The 17,153-nt window shown below is 39.8% G+C and overlaps 2 long non-coding RNA genes across 2 annotated transcripts; both read right to left on the reverse strand.

The window, feature by feature from the left end:
• Nucleotides 1-4,467: 4,467 nt before the first annotated feature.
• Nucleotides 4,468-6,489, reverse strand: LOC110871184. Its single transcript, XR_002553542.2, has 3 exons — nt 6,343-6,489; nt 5,096-5,160; nt 4,468-4,614 (listed from the first exon to the last, which is right to left on the reverse strand). It is a non-coding gene; the product is annotated as an uncharacterized LOC110871184 (long non-coding RNA).
• Nucleotides 6,490-12,394: 5,905 nt separating this feature from the next.
• Nucleotides 12,395-14,418, reverse strand: LOC110871183. Its single transcript, XR_002553541.2, has 3 exons — nt 14,182-14,418; nt 12,962-13,026; nt 12,395-12,480 (listed from the first exon to the last, which is right to left on the reverse strand). It is a non-coding gene; the product is annotated as an uncharacterized LOC110871183 (long non-coding RNA).
• Nucleotides 14,419-17,153: the final 2,735 nt, after the last annotated feature.

Genomic DNA, 17,153 nt, shown 5'->3' on the forward strand with positions numbered 1-17,153 from the left:
TCATGTTTTCACTTCCCTCGAATTTAACCTTAAGAGCATCCCATATCGACTTAGCAGTCTTGTCGTGCTGTAACAAGATGAATATATCTTCCTTTATAGCCTGCTGCAACAAACTTATCATCATTTTCTCGGCTCTATACATTGCTCGTTCTTGATCAGTAAACTCTGATATCTCTTTAATGACTTGCAAATCTGTTCGAGGCAATGTGTACTTCTTCAATATGCATTCCCATGATCTGAGATGATTGGCCTGAACCCAGTTTTCAAACCGATCCTTCCACCCATAATACTCCTCAATGCTCATCAATCTAGGGGGCTTTTGAGTCGTTCCTGTTTCATTTTCTAAATTCATTGCTTGAGCAATTGCGGCTGGAGTAGTCGATGTAGCAAAAGCGTTGTAAAACTCAGAATCCATACTGACTTATAAGCAAACTAAACAGATGACAGAAAAGCGATCCAACTCTGATCAGATAAGCGAACCAGAAAGATACACACAAGCGAACCAAACAAAGTCCTTTGGAGCGAACCCTTAAAAGAGAATCGGACAAATGAGCGAACCGGGTGACTGAATAAGCGAACCAGGCAATCCGGACCAAATAAGCGAACTCAATCAATTAACAGAAAAGCGATCCAACTCTTGATTTTGGAGCGAACCAGAAGCAAAAATGTACACTCGAGCGAACCAAACGACCAATTTGGAGCGAACCAGACTTAAACGTGTACAAATGAGCGAACCAGACAGTGATCTATGAGCGGATCATGATGACGTCAATACGAGCGAACCATATAAAGAACATGTTTTGACCCATTAAAACTTCGAATTTTGACACGAAACTTTCCAGGGTTTGTCGTTATACTGATACGTACAATCCTTGAAATTTTGAGACGATTCCGACCGTTAAAACTTTCCAAACGAAGAAAAGAAGGTGTAGAAGTGAGAAAAATCGATGAATCCGGCTATAATCTGCAGAAAACCTCCTCCCAAGCTCTGATACCACTTGTAGGATCGTTTGTTGACCCGAACGAGTCGTTCAGAGGTTGTCTCTTGCGTTTCAGATGCGGAATAATAAGAAATGCAAGTAGATATAGCTTGTTCTTCCTCCTAACTGCTTGTTTTATTGATTTGAAACGTTTTACAGCTCAATCTTCACACCGGCAGAGCTTCGGCGTGGAATTCAACAACAACTCTACTGAACCGCTCATGGCTACATCTATATATAGGCAGTTGGGTCCGCTTATGTGTCACATGACCATAAGAGCGGACCAGCTTAGTCCACATAAGCGGACCATCATGCCAAATAAGCGAACCTAGCATATAAAACCTATACAGACTCCTGTTTTCTCGTATTACGTGCCCTATGCTATACAATACGATGTAAGACCTGATCCTAGACACCTAGACGCAATCAACAGATGTTGTGCACTAACAGGTGTCGTTCCCAGCCGTTACCAAAATCAATCACACATGCCCTAAGCATGTCTTCAAGGGTTTCGATGGTGCGTTCAGACTGCCCATCCGTTTGCGGGTGATATGCTGTACTCATGTCTAATCGAGAGCCAAAAGACTCATGCATAGCTTGCCACAACTCAGAAGTAAAACATGCATCACGATCGGAAATAATAGAGGTTGGAACCCCGTGCCTCGAAACCACTTCCTTCAAGTAAATGTCTACTAAGGTAGAAAACTTGTCTTTTTCTTTCATAGCCAAAAAGTGTGCAGACTTAGTCAATCGATCCACTATCACCCAAATAGTGTCATTTCCGCGTTGAGATCTAGGCAGGCAAGTAACGAAATCCATGGAAATTTGCTCCCATTTCCATTTCGGGATCTCTGGTTGTTGGAGTAGGCCTGATGGTTTCTGATATTCAATCTTGACTCTCGCACAAGTCAAACATTTGCTAACGTAAGTTGCTATGTTGGCTTTCATGCTAGGCCACCAGTATGTAGTCTTTAGATCGCGTTACATCTTATCCAAACCAGGATGTACTGAGTAACGAGACTTATGCGCTTCATCCATTACAAGCTCGCGTAAGTTTCCATAAAGTGGGACCTAGATGCGCCCTGTTACGTAGTAAGTGCCGTTTCTTTTTGTTCTAATCGTTTCCTCGATCCTCGTAGAGACTCGGCCCAGATATTCTCTGCCTTCAATGCTTCAACCTGAGCATCTCGTATCTGAGTAGGAAGACTAGATTGGATGGTAAGTTGTAACGCGCGAACCCGCTTAGGTGTAGTATCCTTTCGACTGAGGGCGTCGGCCACAACGTTGGCTTTTCCGGGATGGTACTTGATCGCGCATTCGTAATCATTCAAAAGCTCGACCCATCGACGTTGTCGCATGTTTAACTCTTTTTGCTTGAAGATATGCTCGAGACTCATGTGATCGATGTAAATGGTGCACTTGGTACCGGACAGGTAATGTCTCCATATCTTAAGTGCGAAAACAACAGCTCCCAGCTCCAAGTCGTGTGTGGTGTAATTCCATTCGTGAACTTTAAGTTGGCGAGATGCGTAAGCAATGCCCTTGTCATGTTGCATCAACACGCAACCAAGTCCTTGAATGGACGCGTCGCAATAAACCATAAAATCGTCTGTGCCTTCAGGTAATGAGAGAATTGGTGCGCTAAAAAGTCTATCTTTTAAGTGCTGAAATGCAGATTCCTGTGCATCACCCCAAGAATAGGTGACACCCTTCTAAGTTAGGGAAGTGAGAGGTTGCGCAATCTTGGAGAAATCTTTGATAAACCTTCTGTAGTAGCCCGCCAAACCCAAGAATTGGCGGATTTCTATTGGTGTATCGGGTGCAGGACAGTCCTTGATCGAGTCTACCTTGGATGGGTCGACATGAATCCCATCCTTGTTTACCACGTGGCCTAGGAAATGGACTTCGCGAAGCCAAAAGTCACATTTCGAGAATTTGGCATACAACTGCTCCGCTCGAAGGAGTTCTAAAATAAGCTTCAAGTGTTGCTCATGTTCCTCCTGACTCTTAGAATAGATCAGGATGTCGTCGATGAATACAATAAAGAACTTATCCAGGTAAGGTTTGCACACTCTGTTCATGAGATCCATGAAGACCGCAGGTGCGTTTGTCAATCCAAAAGGCATAACCCGGAACTCGTAATGCCCATAACGAGTCCTGAACGCTATCTTAGAGATATCCTCGCCTCGGACTCTCAGTTGATGGTAGCCTGACCTTAGGTCAATCTTTGAGTAGTAGCTCGACCCTTGCAGCTGATCGAATAAGTCATCAATGCGTGGAAGGGGATAGCGATTCTTTACAGTCACCTTGTTGAGTTCGCGGTAGTCAATACACATTCTGTAGGTACCGTCTTTCTTCTTCACAAATAACACTGGAGCTCCCCAGGGCGAAGAGCTAGGACGAATAAAACCCTTGTCCAAGAGCTCTTGTAGTTGCGTGGACAGTTCTTCAAGTTCTGATGGAGCTAAACGATAAGGTGCTCGAGCTACGGGCGCTGCTCCAGGAGCTAGCTCGATTTGAAATTCAACCCGACGGTGGGGCGGTAGACCTGGTAATTCCTCAGGAAACACCTCAGGAAAGTCACGTATGATTGGAATATTTTCTATCTTCTTCTCCTTCGCTGAGGTGTCAGAAACGAGAGCTAAAATTGCAGTGTGACCTTTTCGCAAGCACTTCTGGGCCTTAAGGAAAGAAATGATGCCCACCACCGCACCACTCTTATCGCCATGAATCACTAAAGGTTCTTCACCAGATCAAGGAATGCGGACGATCTTCTCCTTGCAAAGAATCTCTGCTCGATGTTGAGATAACCAATCCATCCCAATAACAATGTTGAAGCTACCAAGAACGATAGGAATGAGGTTGATAGAGAAGGTCTGATTTCCAAGGACAAGATTACAACCCTTAACTATGTGTGTGGTTTCAAGACTTTTACCGTTCGCTAGCTCTACACTGTGCTTAGTGTTCAAAAGTATTGGGACGCGCTTAAGCATTTGACTAACTTTTAGGGACATATAACTAGTATCGGCACCCGAATCAAATAAAACAGTAATAAATAAATCATTTAACAGAAACTTACCCATCACCACGTTGGGGTCGTTCCTCGCGTCACCCTGACCAATCACAAAATCTCGACCCCTGGCACCATTGCCACCATTGTTTCCCCTATTATTGTTTCCGTTCCTCTGATTGTTGTTGTTGTTGTTCTGTTTCTGATTCAGCTGGGGGCAGTCTCTTTTGAAGTGGCCTTCTGCACCACACTGAAAGCATCCTTTGTTGTTACCCTGCTGCTACTGTTGTTGTTGACACTGATTCTGTGGAGCTTGCTGCTGGTTCTGTCGTCGCTGATTTGCAGGGTAAAGGCTCCTTCAATCCTTGGCCGCATGGCCAGGTTTGTAACACCCCAACCGAAGACGGAAACGTTGGGGCGCCACGTATGATGGGATGCTCAAAGACACATGGCACTAATTAAAGTTCAAATATAATATTAAGTCAAATTTATGTTCAACAACCAAATCAAACAAACAACTTGTCCAAAACAAGACATAATGATCGTTTTAAAGTTTAACTAAGGCAAAAAGTTCCATGATCCTAAGTGATAGAAAGCTTGTAAATCATCATCAATTGTTACCACCTGAAACATATGTGAGAAAAACATGGGTCAGCTAAAAGCCGGCGAGTAACATAGGTTTTAAGGTAAAGCATGTGATAAAAGTATTTTATTTACAATTCAATATGGCACAAGTAGAACACTAAGCATATTGCATTTAACGAGTATGGGTCACGGGTGGCACATTCAAACCTAAGCTGACATGTTTAACGGATTCTATCATCCTCCACTTCCCAAAAAGCAAAATAAGCAAAATGTGTTAAATAAGCAAATCCAAATGGAAGTGGAGATGGGTCGTCACACCTATAGCGCTATAATATACTACCGGACGGTTTGGCCGAAATTAATGAATGCACACGTTGAAGTAAACCAACAAGTTTCATACAAAGCAAATAGTGATCACATAAGCCATAAAAAAAATAATGAATTGTATAACGTTTAAGCAAAATTTAGTTCATCATATGTATCATCCCAAAAAGAGGTAAAAAGGGAACTATGTACTCACCTTAGGGTGTAAGCGAAATCAACAAGCTACAAAAATAGGATGGGAGAAAATTCCAAAGTGCTACCCTATTATAATAATAATAATAATAATAATTATTATTATTATATAATAAGGTTAAAATTGTAATGACTAAAACTAGGTTATAAGGCGTGCTAAGTCTATAGGGAATTAGGACTTTTACACTGATTTGGGAATTATGGGTTTTAAGTTGAAATGTTTTAAATGAATTAATAAAAATATATTGTAGTACATAAATAATTATGCATAACACGAGTATCTTGCCCTACTATAAATTGTATTTATAGGTTAGACGTGTATAACTGTTGGAGCACTTTGCTATAAATAAATTCTATACAATCTGTTTGTGTTTGAATTTGAATAAAAAGAATAAGAAAGTTTGTCAAGTGATATTTGGTTTAGTTTTAATAAGTTTAAATATAAATATTGACGTTTAAACATACTCGACTCTAATAGAAATATATAAGTTTAATTAACAAATTTAATAATAATAAAAGAGTTCTAGAATTAACAGAAAAATGTACCATGATATTTTAGTTAATAAAATAACCAAATCTTGGTTGATTAACAAACAGTAACGTAGATGTTGCTAAATAAACAAACTGCAATAATAATAATAATAATAATAATAATAATAATAATAATAATAATAATAATAATAATAATAATAATAATAATAATAATAATAATAATAATAATAATAATAATAATAAAAGATCAGATTGGTTTTATTTAAAATATTAATTCAAAACTTAAAATTTTAACCCTCAATTTAGTTGGACAAAATTATTTAGTCATATATGGTTTTTATGAAAGTCAACCTATTTGTTTTATTAAAATAAAACATACAGTTTGGTGGTGGAGCAATTTAAACAGCTACTATGAAGATTGAATTTGTTGGACTCGAACAGACGAACAAAAAGAAAAAAAACAACAAACGAAATAAAGAGAAATAAAACAACGTATAAAGGGGTGGTTCCCCCGGATCGATCACGGGTCGGGTCGCCCCACCGATCTTGTGTTAACAACCCACATAAACAATCAGCGAGCCATATGTTAAGTTTTGGTAATATTTGACTAGAATTTTCTTTAAACATGTACTGTAAGTTACTCCTATTCCCAAATCAGTACTAAACCATGTCCTAAGTCCTTATAGCAGACGATCCTTTGTGAAACTGTATGGGGTTTCGATTAGTATGAATCATATAACATAGAAAAAGAAAACATACGAGGTTTCTTATGGGTTGCGACCGAAATCAGAAGAATTGCGGGTGGCCGTCGCTAGAAGTTCCGGCGAGAAGAAAAGATCTCCGGCGAAGCTTTGCAGGAGCGAACCGAGCGTTTACGAGGAGAGAATGTAGAGTGGTATGGTTCGATTGATGCAAGGAAGGTCGTATTTATACAATTTTCCACCGACACAAGGAGTTTGGAAATAAATCGTTCAAGGAAAAAAAATAAAGATCCGGTCCTCATTCACTTTCCGTGTTGGTGCGACTCGGGTCCGAAATCACGGGATTTGATTGATGTAATTTGCGCCATTTGACTTGGTTGAATGACTAAATTAGGAGATTATAGTATGGTAACAAAAATTTCGTTAAAAATATAAAATAAAAGAGATTTGATTAGGTGGATCTTAACTGATCCGAGACCATGCCGACGGTAATAGTTGTAATAACGAAATGCTAATGAATTTCAAATTTGAATGTTTCCATAATGTCACAAATAGTCCCTCTAGTTCATGCAAGGTTTTTTTTTTTAAATTTTTTTTTTATTTTTGGAACCTACATAGCAATATGGGTCTAAATCTTTCTATATAATTTACTTATACAATTTTTCATTATCCGAAGAATGATAAATATGCGTAACTAAAAATTTATGGATAAAATGACCAACTTGTATCATCGATTAAAATGGGACTACATTGAAAATAAAAATTGTAACGTGAAATACAAAACTGAGCTTTCATGGTGGTTACAGTCTCCCCTACTTTTGAGAATTTCGTCCCGAAATTATTGTTGATGATTATTTAGCAAAAAGATAAGGATATTTGGCTTTCATTTGGTCCTCGCGCTCCCAAGTAAATTCTGGGCCACGTTTAGACTCCCAACGAACCTTGACGATTGGAATACGGCTTCGCTTAAGCTTCTTCACGTCACGATCCATGATTTCAACTGGTTTCTCGACGAAATGCATTGTTTCGTCAATGCGAATATCTTCAAGGGGAACATGGAGGTTTTCCTCTGCAAGGCATTTCTTCAAATTAGAAACATGAAATGTAGGATGAATGTTGCTAAGCTCAGGAGGTAGATCAAGCTTGTAGGCTACCTTTCCAATCTTCTCGATGATTTTGAAAGGACCCACATAACGAGGAGCTAGTTTACCCTTCTTTCCAAATCGTACGACTCCCTTCCAAGGAGATACCTTTAGAAGAACAAGATCACCAATTTGAAATTCCAGGGGTTTGCGTCGTTTATCAGCGTAGCTCTTTTGACGACTTCTAGCGACAAGAAGGTTATCACGAATTTTCAAGATCTTATCTGTCGTCTCTTGTATTAGTTCAGGACCAGTGATTTGAGCTTCACCAATCTCGTTCCAACAAATAGGAGAACGACATTTTCGACCATAGAGTGCTTCAAAAGGAGCCATGTTGATACTAGCATGGTAACTGTTGTTGTACGAGAACTCAATCAAGGGTAGATGAGAATCCCAACTGCCACCAAAGTCGATAACACAAGCTCGAAGCATGTCCTCAAGGGTTTGGATGGTCCTTTCAGATTGACCATCAGTTTGAGGATGATAAGCAGTGCTAATGTTAAGCTGGGTTCCCAAAGCAGATTGCATGGTCTTCCAAAAACGAGAAGTGAAACGACCATCACGATCAGAAATAATGTTCAAAGGCACACCATGACGAGATACGATCTCGTCAAGGTAGATCTTAGCAAGCGTTGCAGCAGAAAAATCCTCATGAATAGGCAAGAAATGCGCAGACTTTGTCAAACGGTCAATGATTACCCAAATGCTATCATGACCTTTGGAAGTGCGTGGCAATTTCGTGACGAGATCCATGGCTATGTTCACCCACTTCCACACTGGAATTTCTGGTTGTTCAAGCAAACCAGAAGGGCGTTGATGTTCAGCTTTAACCTTTAGGCATGTAAGACATTTGGCTACATAAAGAGCAACATCCCTCTTCATACCAGGCCACCAATAAAGATTTCTAAGATCCATGTACATTTTATCTGCACCAGGATGGACCGAGTAACGAGACTTGTGGGCCTCATTCATCAAGAAAATACGAAGATCGTCATGTTTTGGAACCCACAAACGATTCATGAAATAGAGTAACCCATCTTCTTTAGTCTCAAGTTGAAGTTCAAGACTATGAGGCATTTCATCAAGCATATTGCCTTGGGTCACGGAATTTTGTTGGGCTTGGAGAATACGAGCCTGAATATCAGTTTGAATTCGAACACAATGAAGCTTGACGTGTTCCTTACGACTAAGAGCGTCGGCCACAACATTCGCTTTACCAGGATGGTAACGAATCTCGCAGTCGTAGTCATTTAGAAGTTCGACCCAACGTCGTTGCCTCATGTTTAGTTCTTTCTGATTGAAAATGTGTTGAAGACTCTTATGATCAGTGTAAATCACACATTTAGTCCCATAAAGGTAGTGTCTCCAAATCTTGAGAGCAAAAATGACAGCACCCAACTCAAGATCATGAGTTGTGTAATTCTTTTCATGGATTTTGAGTTGCCTTGAAGCATAAGCTATAACTTTGCCTCGTTGCATAAGGACACAACCAAGGCCAAGATTAGAAGCATCGCAATAAACAACAAAGTCATCATTTCCATCTGGTAGAGTCAGGATAGGAGCATCACAAAGTTTCTGCTTAAGGATTTGGAACGCTTCTTCTTGTTTTGGTCCCCATTCATAAGGCTTTCCCTTATGAGTCAATGAGGTGAGGGGAACCGCAATCTTAGAGAAATTTGAGATAAAGCGTCGATAATAACCGGCTAAACCAAGAAAAGAACGGATTTCAGTTGGAGTAGTGGGCACATTCCAATTCTTCACCGCTTCAATTTTGGAAGGGTCCACATGAATACCCTTATCATTGACTATGTGACCCAAAAATTGAACTTCCTTAAGCCAAAATTCACACTTGGAGAATTTGGCATACAATTGTTCTTTCTTTAAAAGTTCCATAATCAAATGAAGGTGTTTCTCATGATCTGCCTTAGTTTTTGAATAGATTAAGATGTCGTCAATGAAAACAATGACGAACTTGTCCAAGTAGGGCTTGCAAACGCGATTCATAAGGTCCATGAAAACCGCAGGAGCATTGGTCAAACCAAAAGGCATGACCGTGAACTCATAGTGGCCATATCGAGTACGAAAAGCAGTCTTGGGAATGTCATCTTCAAGGACACGAAGTTGATGGTAACCAGAACGAAGATCAATCTTGGAGAAACAAGTAGCACCTTGGAGTTGGTCGAAAAGATCATCAATACGAGGCAAAGGATATCGATTCTTAATAGTGATTTTATTCAACTCACGATAATCGATGCACATACGAAGAGTCCCATCTTTTTTCTTGATAAATAAGACAGGAGCTCCCCATGGAGAAAAACTTGGACGAATAAATCCCTTGTCAGAAAGTTCTTGAAGTTGGCTGGCAAGTTCTTGCATTTCAGAGGGTGCAAGACGATAAGGAGACCTGGCAATAGGGTTAGCACCAGGAACGAGGTCAATGCGAAACTCAACTTGACGTGGGGGAGGTAGGCCGGGTAGATCTTCTGGGAAAACTTCAGGAAAATCACGAATAATAGGAATATCTTGAATACTCTTACTCACGTCCTTCTTTTCTACAACGTGGGCCAAGAAAGCCACATATTTCTTGCGTAGATATTTATGGGCTTGAGTACAAGTCATGAGTTTAAGCCCATTAGAAGGCTTCTCCCCATAGATTTCTAAGATGTCGCTAGATGGGAGAGGGATGCGAATAAACTTATCGAAACACACAACTTCAGCATGATGTTTGGCAAGCCAGTCCATGCCTACTATGATATCAAAGCTCCCAAGTTGCATAGGCGTGAGGTCAATAGGGAAAACGTGATCGTTGAGCTCGAGTTTACAATTACAGATAACAGAGTCAAGCACAAAAGGGTTACCATTAGCTACTTCTACTGTAAAAGGCTTCCCTAGTTTAGTTCGTGGCATAGCAAGTAGAGGTTCAAACTTAAGGGATACAAAACTTTTATCAGCACCAGTATCAAATAACACAGAAGCATAATGGTCGTTAACGAGGAACGTACCGTTCACCACATCATTAATAGCACGCGCCTCATTAGCATTTATGTTGAACGCGCGCCCACGGGCTGGTTGAGCATTTGCAAGCTTGGGGCATTCGCGTTTAAAATGGTTAGGATCACCGCAGTTAAAGCAAGTTCCAATAGGGTAGCGTGGTGGTGCAACGTTTTGGGCAGGTGGAGGAGCAGCAACAACTTGGTTCTGGGGAGGAACAATGCGGCAAGTGGTAGCTAAATGACCCAACCGCCCACAACTAGTGCACTGCTTACAAGGAACACGGGCCAGATGATGATAGCTGCAACGGTTGCACAAAGGCGAACCTCCAACATATTGCCTTTTGTTGGGTTGTGGGGCTACTTGGTTAACTTGGGTCGGAGCAACAACTGCATAATTCTTCGAAGCCTTTCGCTTTTTAGAACTATTTGAGGAGGAAGCTCCAATTTTGACGTCCTTTGGAGTTTCAGTAGCAACCTTAGCAGGTTCCTTTCTCCCTCCCTTACGAAACAAATTTCCCTTCTTAACATGAGAATCCGTCAAGATCGCAGCTAGCTCAATTGCTTCCCTGACTGTAGCGGGCTTGCTACCAGTGACAACATCTTGGATTAGTGCGGGCAGGCCCTCGATATATTTTTCGATGGCACGATCTAAAGGTTCAACCATAGTTGGGCAAAGAAGGCTCAATTCGTCATACCGGTTGGTATAAGCACGATTTTCACCACTGTCTTGAGTGAGCTCATAAAATTCAGTTTCAAGGGCCCTCATTTCATTTCGTGGGCAGAATTCCCTCCGCATAAGATCTCTAAGTTCCTCCCAAGTTAAAGCCATAGCCACATTCGCACCACGATCTCTCATGACCCCATTCCACCATGTGAGTGCCCTCTTCTGAAAGACACTTGAGGCAAACTCCACCTTGCGATTGTTGGGACACTGACAATGGCGGAAGGTGCTTTCAATGCCTTCAAACCACTGTAAGAGTCCTGTGGCTCCCTCAGACCCAGAGTACTTGATGGGGTTACAAGAATTGAACTGCTTGAATGAGCAAGGGGCAGGTGCGTTCACGTTGTTGTTGTTGTTGTTGTTGTTGCCTGCGTTGGCCTGATTGAGCTGGGCAACAAGTGTTGGGAGTATTGCAGCCATTTGTTGGGCAATCATGGCAGCAAGTTCGGGGTTATGTGCATTGTTCTGGTTATCGCGACGAGGAGGCATCCTATAAGAACAAGGGAAAACCTATAAGTTCACAAGGATAAGAGAGATTGTTTTGAAATTTAAAACTCTTTATGTAAAACAATGAGAGCATGAAGAAATAAACAGAAAGATTGAAATCATTTACTCATTTAAATAAACGAATAAACGAAATCATCGACTAATCAAAGTATTTGGGTTCTTATAACATTTTGGGAAGACATGCTTTAGCCTATAAGTGGACACTCACCCCAAGAGTTCCAAGGTAAGCACAACTGGTTCCTCGGAAGATTGGAATTTATACGAAGTGCTTGCCTAGACAGAAAACTCGGAGTACAGGCGTCCACCCTTCCAGATTGCACGTGTTCTTAATTGTTATTCAAGCCCAAGACTTTGACGAGATTATGAAAACATTTAAGGCTTAAAGCCTAAGAATTTAGATCATCTAAGGATAGATGATGATTAAGTGTAATATAGAGAACTAAGAATCTAAGGCAAGGATGAGGATAGGGATAAAGAAAGGGATAAGGAAGATCACACATTAAGGCACATGTAGGTGTCCTAGGAGGGTTATAGTCTAGGTCAAAAGCAATCTAATAACCTAATTCCCTATAACCATGGCTCTGATACCAATCTGTAACACCCCAACCGAAGACGGAAACGTTGGGGCGCCACGTATGATGGGATGCTCAAAGACACATGGCACTAATTAAAGTTCAAATATAATATTAAGTAAAATTTATGTTCAACAACCAAATCAAACAAACAACTTGTCCAAAACAAGACATAATGATCGTTTTAAAGTTTAACTAAGGCAAAAAGTTCCATGATCCTAAGTGATAGAAAGCTTGTAAATCATCATCAATTGTTACCACCTGAAACATATGTGAGAAAAACATGGGTCAGCTAAAAGCCGGCGAGTAACATAGGTTTTAAGGTAAAGCATGTGATAAAAGTATTTTATTTACAATTCAATATGGCACAAGTAGAACACTAAGCATATTGCATTTAACGAGTATGGGTCACGGGTGGCACATTCAAACCTAAGCTGACATGTTTAACGGATTCTATCATCCTCCACTTCCCAAAAAGCAAAATAAGCAAAATGTGTTAAATAAGCAAATCCAAATGGAAGTGGAGATGGGTCATCACACCTATAGCGCTATAATATACTACCGGACGGTTTGGCCGAAATTAATGAATGCACACGTTGAAGTAAACCAACAAGTTTCATACAAAGCAAATAGTGATTACATAAGCCATAAAAAAAATAATGAATTGTATAACGTTTAAGCAAAATTTAGTTCATCATATGTATCATCCCAAAAAGAGGTAAAAAGGGAACTATGTACTCACCTTAGGGTGTAAGCGAAATCAACAAGCTACAAAAATAGGATGGGAGAAAATTCCAAAGTGCTACCCTATTATAATAATAATAATAATAATTATTATTATTATTATATAATAAGGTTAAAATTGTAATGACTAAAACTAGGTTATAAGGCGTGCTAAGTCTATAGGGAATTAGGACTTTTACACTGATTTGGGAATTATGGGTTTTAAGTTGAAATGTTTTAAATGAATTAATAAAAATATATTGTAGTACATAAATAATTATGCATAACACGAGTATCTTGCCCTACTATAAATTGTATTTATAGGTTAGACGTGTATAACTGTTGGAGCACTTTGCTATAAATAAATTCTATACAATCTGTTTGTGTTTGAATTTGAATAAAAAGAATAAGAAAGTTTGTCAAGTGATATTTGGTTTAGTTTTAATAAGTTTAAATATAAATATTGACGTTTAAACATACTCGACTCTAATAGAAATATATAAGTTTAATTAACAAATTTAATAATAATAAAAGAGTTCTAGAATTAACAGAAAAATGTACCATGATATTTTAGTTAATAAAATAACCAAATCTTGGTTGATTAACAAACAGTAACGTAGATGTTGCTAAATAAACAAACTGCAATAATAATAATAATAATAATAATAATAATAATAATAATAATAATAATAATAATAATAATAATAATAATAATAATAAAAGATCAGATTGGTTTTATTTAAAATATTAATTCAAAACTTAAAATTTTAACCCTCAATTTAGTTGGACAAAATTATTTGGTCATATATGGTTTTTATGAAAGTCAACCTATTTGTTTTATTAAAATAAAACATACAGTTTGGTGGTGGAGCAATTTAAACAGCTACTATGAAGATTGAATTTGTTGGACTCGAACAGACGAACAAAAAGAAAAAAAAAAACAACAAACGAAATAAAGAGAAATAAAACAACGTATAAAGGGGTGGTTCCCCCGGATCGATCACGGGTCGGGTCGCCCCACCGATCTTGTGTTAACAACCCACATAAACAATCAGCGAGCCATATGTTAAGTTTTGGTAATATTTGACTAGAATTTTCTTTAAACATGTACTGTAAGTTACTCCTATTCCCAAATCAGTACTAAACCATGTCCTAATTCCTTATAGCAGACGATCCTTTGTGAAACTGTATGGGGTTTCGATTAGTATGAATCATATAACATAGAAAAAGAAAACATACGAGGTTTCTTATGGGTTGCGACCGAAATCAGAAGAATTGCGGGTGGCCGTCGCTAGAAGTTCCGGCGAGAAGAAAAGATCTCCGGCGAAGCTTTGCAGGAGCGAACCGAGCGTTTACGAGGAGAGAATGTAGAGTGGTATGGTTCGATTGATGCAAGGAAGGTCGTATTTATACAATTTTCCACCGACACAAGGAGTTTGGAAAGAAATCGTTCAAGGAAAAAAAATAAAGATCCGGTCCTCATTCACTTTCCGTGTTGGTGCGACTCGGGTCCGAAATCACGGGATTTGATTGATGTAATTTGCGCCATTTGACTTGGTTGAATGACTAAATTAGGAGATTATAGTATGGTAACAAAAATTTCGTTAAAAATATAAAATAAAAGAGATTTGATTAGGTGGATCTTAACTGATCCGAGACCATGCCGACGGTAATAGTTGTAATAACGAAATGCTAATGAATTTCAAATTTGAATGTTTCCATAATGTCACAAATAGTCCCTCTAGTTCATGCAAGGTTTTTTTTTAAATTTTTTTTTTATTTTTGGAACCTACATAGCAATATGGGTCTAAATCTTTCTATATAATTTACTTATATAATTTTTCATTATCCGAAGAATGATAAATATGCGTAACTAAAAATTTATGGATAAAATGACCAACTTGTATCATCGATTAAAATGGGACTACATTGAAAATAAAAATTGTAACGTGAAATACAAAACTGAGCTTTCATGGTGGTTACAAGGTTTGTTGCACCTCTGACAAGTGCCCTTAGTACACGGTCCGCTATGATGGAAACCACAATGATTGCATTTGGGGTGGTTTCCCTTGTACCCACTCTGTCCTTGACTACGAGAAGTTTGTTGACCGGGGCTCTTGTAGTCATCAGTCTTTCGCTCCTGAGACTGAGACTGAGCTGATATTGAACCCTTGCTTGAGACTCCATCCCATTTGCGTTTGTTGTCGCTGGGGGCATCAGAAGTAGTAGTGGTAGCACCAATACGTTTGGGCAGCCGGTTCTGCTCGACTGCCTGATCAGTGAGACGATGAGCCAAACGAATAACTTGCTGAATGGTTGCGAGGTTCGCTGCAGTCACATGACTCTGGATCTCTGGCACTAAACCTTTGAGGTACAGCTCGATACGGTTGATGGGAGGATCTACCATAGTAGGACACAAGATAGCCAGCTCATTTGATCTTTTCGTATAAGCCTCTATTTTAGACCCCGTCATCTTTAAGTTGTAGAACTCCACTTCCAACTTGTGGATGTCATCACGATTGCAATACTCTTCCTTGATTAAATCTTTGAAGTCGTTCCATGGGGTGGCATTAGCAGCAACCAACCCCAACATTTGGACCTGAGCGTTCCACCACATGAGCGCTACACCTTCAATAGCACCAGTAGCATATTTCACCCTATGAGCTTCAGGGCATTCACACATATCGAAGACAGATTCGAGCTTCTCGAACTAGTGGAGGAGCCCCACGACTCCTTCAGTGCCGTTGAAAGTACTGGGTCGGCAATCCATGAATGTTTTGAACGAGCATACTAGTGGTTGAGCATGCTGACCTGTTGCGCGAGAAAGAAAAGGCAAGGTTAAGCACGAGAGTAGGTTCACGGAGGGTAGGATCTAAACATCCTAGGATGGGTCGAAATGGCAGGTTATGCCTCTTGCAGGGGCTGCTGCGAGTGCCTCAGCAACTCGTTCATTGATAAGAGCCGTCAGCTGGGCTTGAGTCAAGTTCAGACGTCCACTCATGATCTTCACATCGAAGGAAAACACAAGTAAGAATGGTGTCGCAAAAGTGCATAAGTGTGGAATGACAGAAGAGTGTAAGCACACAGAGTTCAAGCAACAGTTGTTATATTAACTAAGCATACCATGATCAATGCACTACTTAAACTATCAGGCAGGCAATACAATCACAAACCATATCACCTATTGCGTTGAGTCTTGCACGTGGAGCGAAGCGTCATTGTGGATCGTTGAGCATTGTACAGGTTAAAGTCTGGTTTTGTCAAAAAGCTTTCCCTTTTTTAAAACCAAGTTCTCTATAACCAATGGCTCTGATACCATTCTGTCACACCCCCAAAATCCACGAGCGGAGTATCACCACATGGAGGCGTGACATGACCAGGATCAAGCCACCAATCATATTGAACGATATATTTAAAGTAAATATAAGACCAACCACAATATAATTGGTGTACAAACAAATTAACCGAGTTCAAGTTATCAGCGGAAGCATAAAGTGTAAAACCAAAACATAAGTCTTAAGTCTTAAAGTTCAAATGTTCAACATGGAACTCAAAAGTCCATGTCCCACAACGACTCCTCCTTCTCGTGCAAGCTCCATAAAAGTACCTAACGACCTGCAAGGCATGTAACAACGAGTCAACAACAAAGTTGAGCGAGTTCACAGTTGGTGTTTGTTTTAAGGTTGTTTCGAACCATGAGTCCATTTGTAAGTCATAAGTTACCCTGTTTCCCAAACATATCCATAACCAGTGGGGGCTTCCCCATGTGAACCACTAGACCCGTTTACCATATCGACCACTGACTAAAGTAAGTTGGTGCCCTGAAGTCAATGTCTATCATCATTGACTAGTGCCCAGATCCATTAGTTCACGCCCGTCCTCTGCGGCACGGTGTGAGGCTTGTCAAACCTAAATAGCGCTATCTAACTAATGACCCGCTCGCCATTGGCCCAACGATTAAGTCGATATAAAAAGGAGGGACTTCATGATAGAGAGTTTTGGTCTAGTACCCGTGTTATCACCCTTCAATAAAGAGGGTGTGTATGTGTTCCAAACCAGGAGATCACACAGTTTCCAATTACATCGTTATCACATGTTGTCACCCTTCAATAAAGAGGGTGTGTACGTGATCCAAACTAGGAGATCACGCAGTTTTAGTTTCAAATCCCATGCCTTGTATGAGGTGTGAACTCACCTTGGTTTGCTCGGCT

The sequence above is a fragment of the Helianthus annuus genome, chromosome 8 (assembly GCF_002127325.2).
Source record: "Helianthus annuus cultivar XRQ/B chromosome 8, HanXRQr2.0-SUNRISE, whole genome shotgun sequence".
Taxonomy (NCBI): Eukaryota; Viridiplantae; Streptophyta; class Magnoliopsida; order Asterales; family Asteraceae; genus Helianthus; species Helianthus annuus.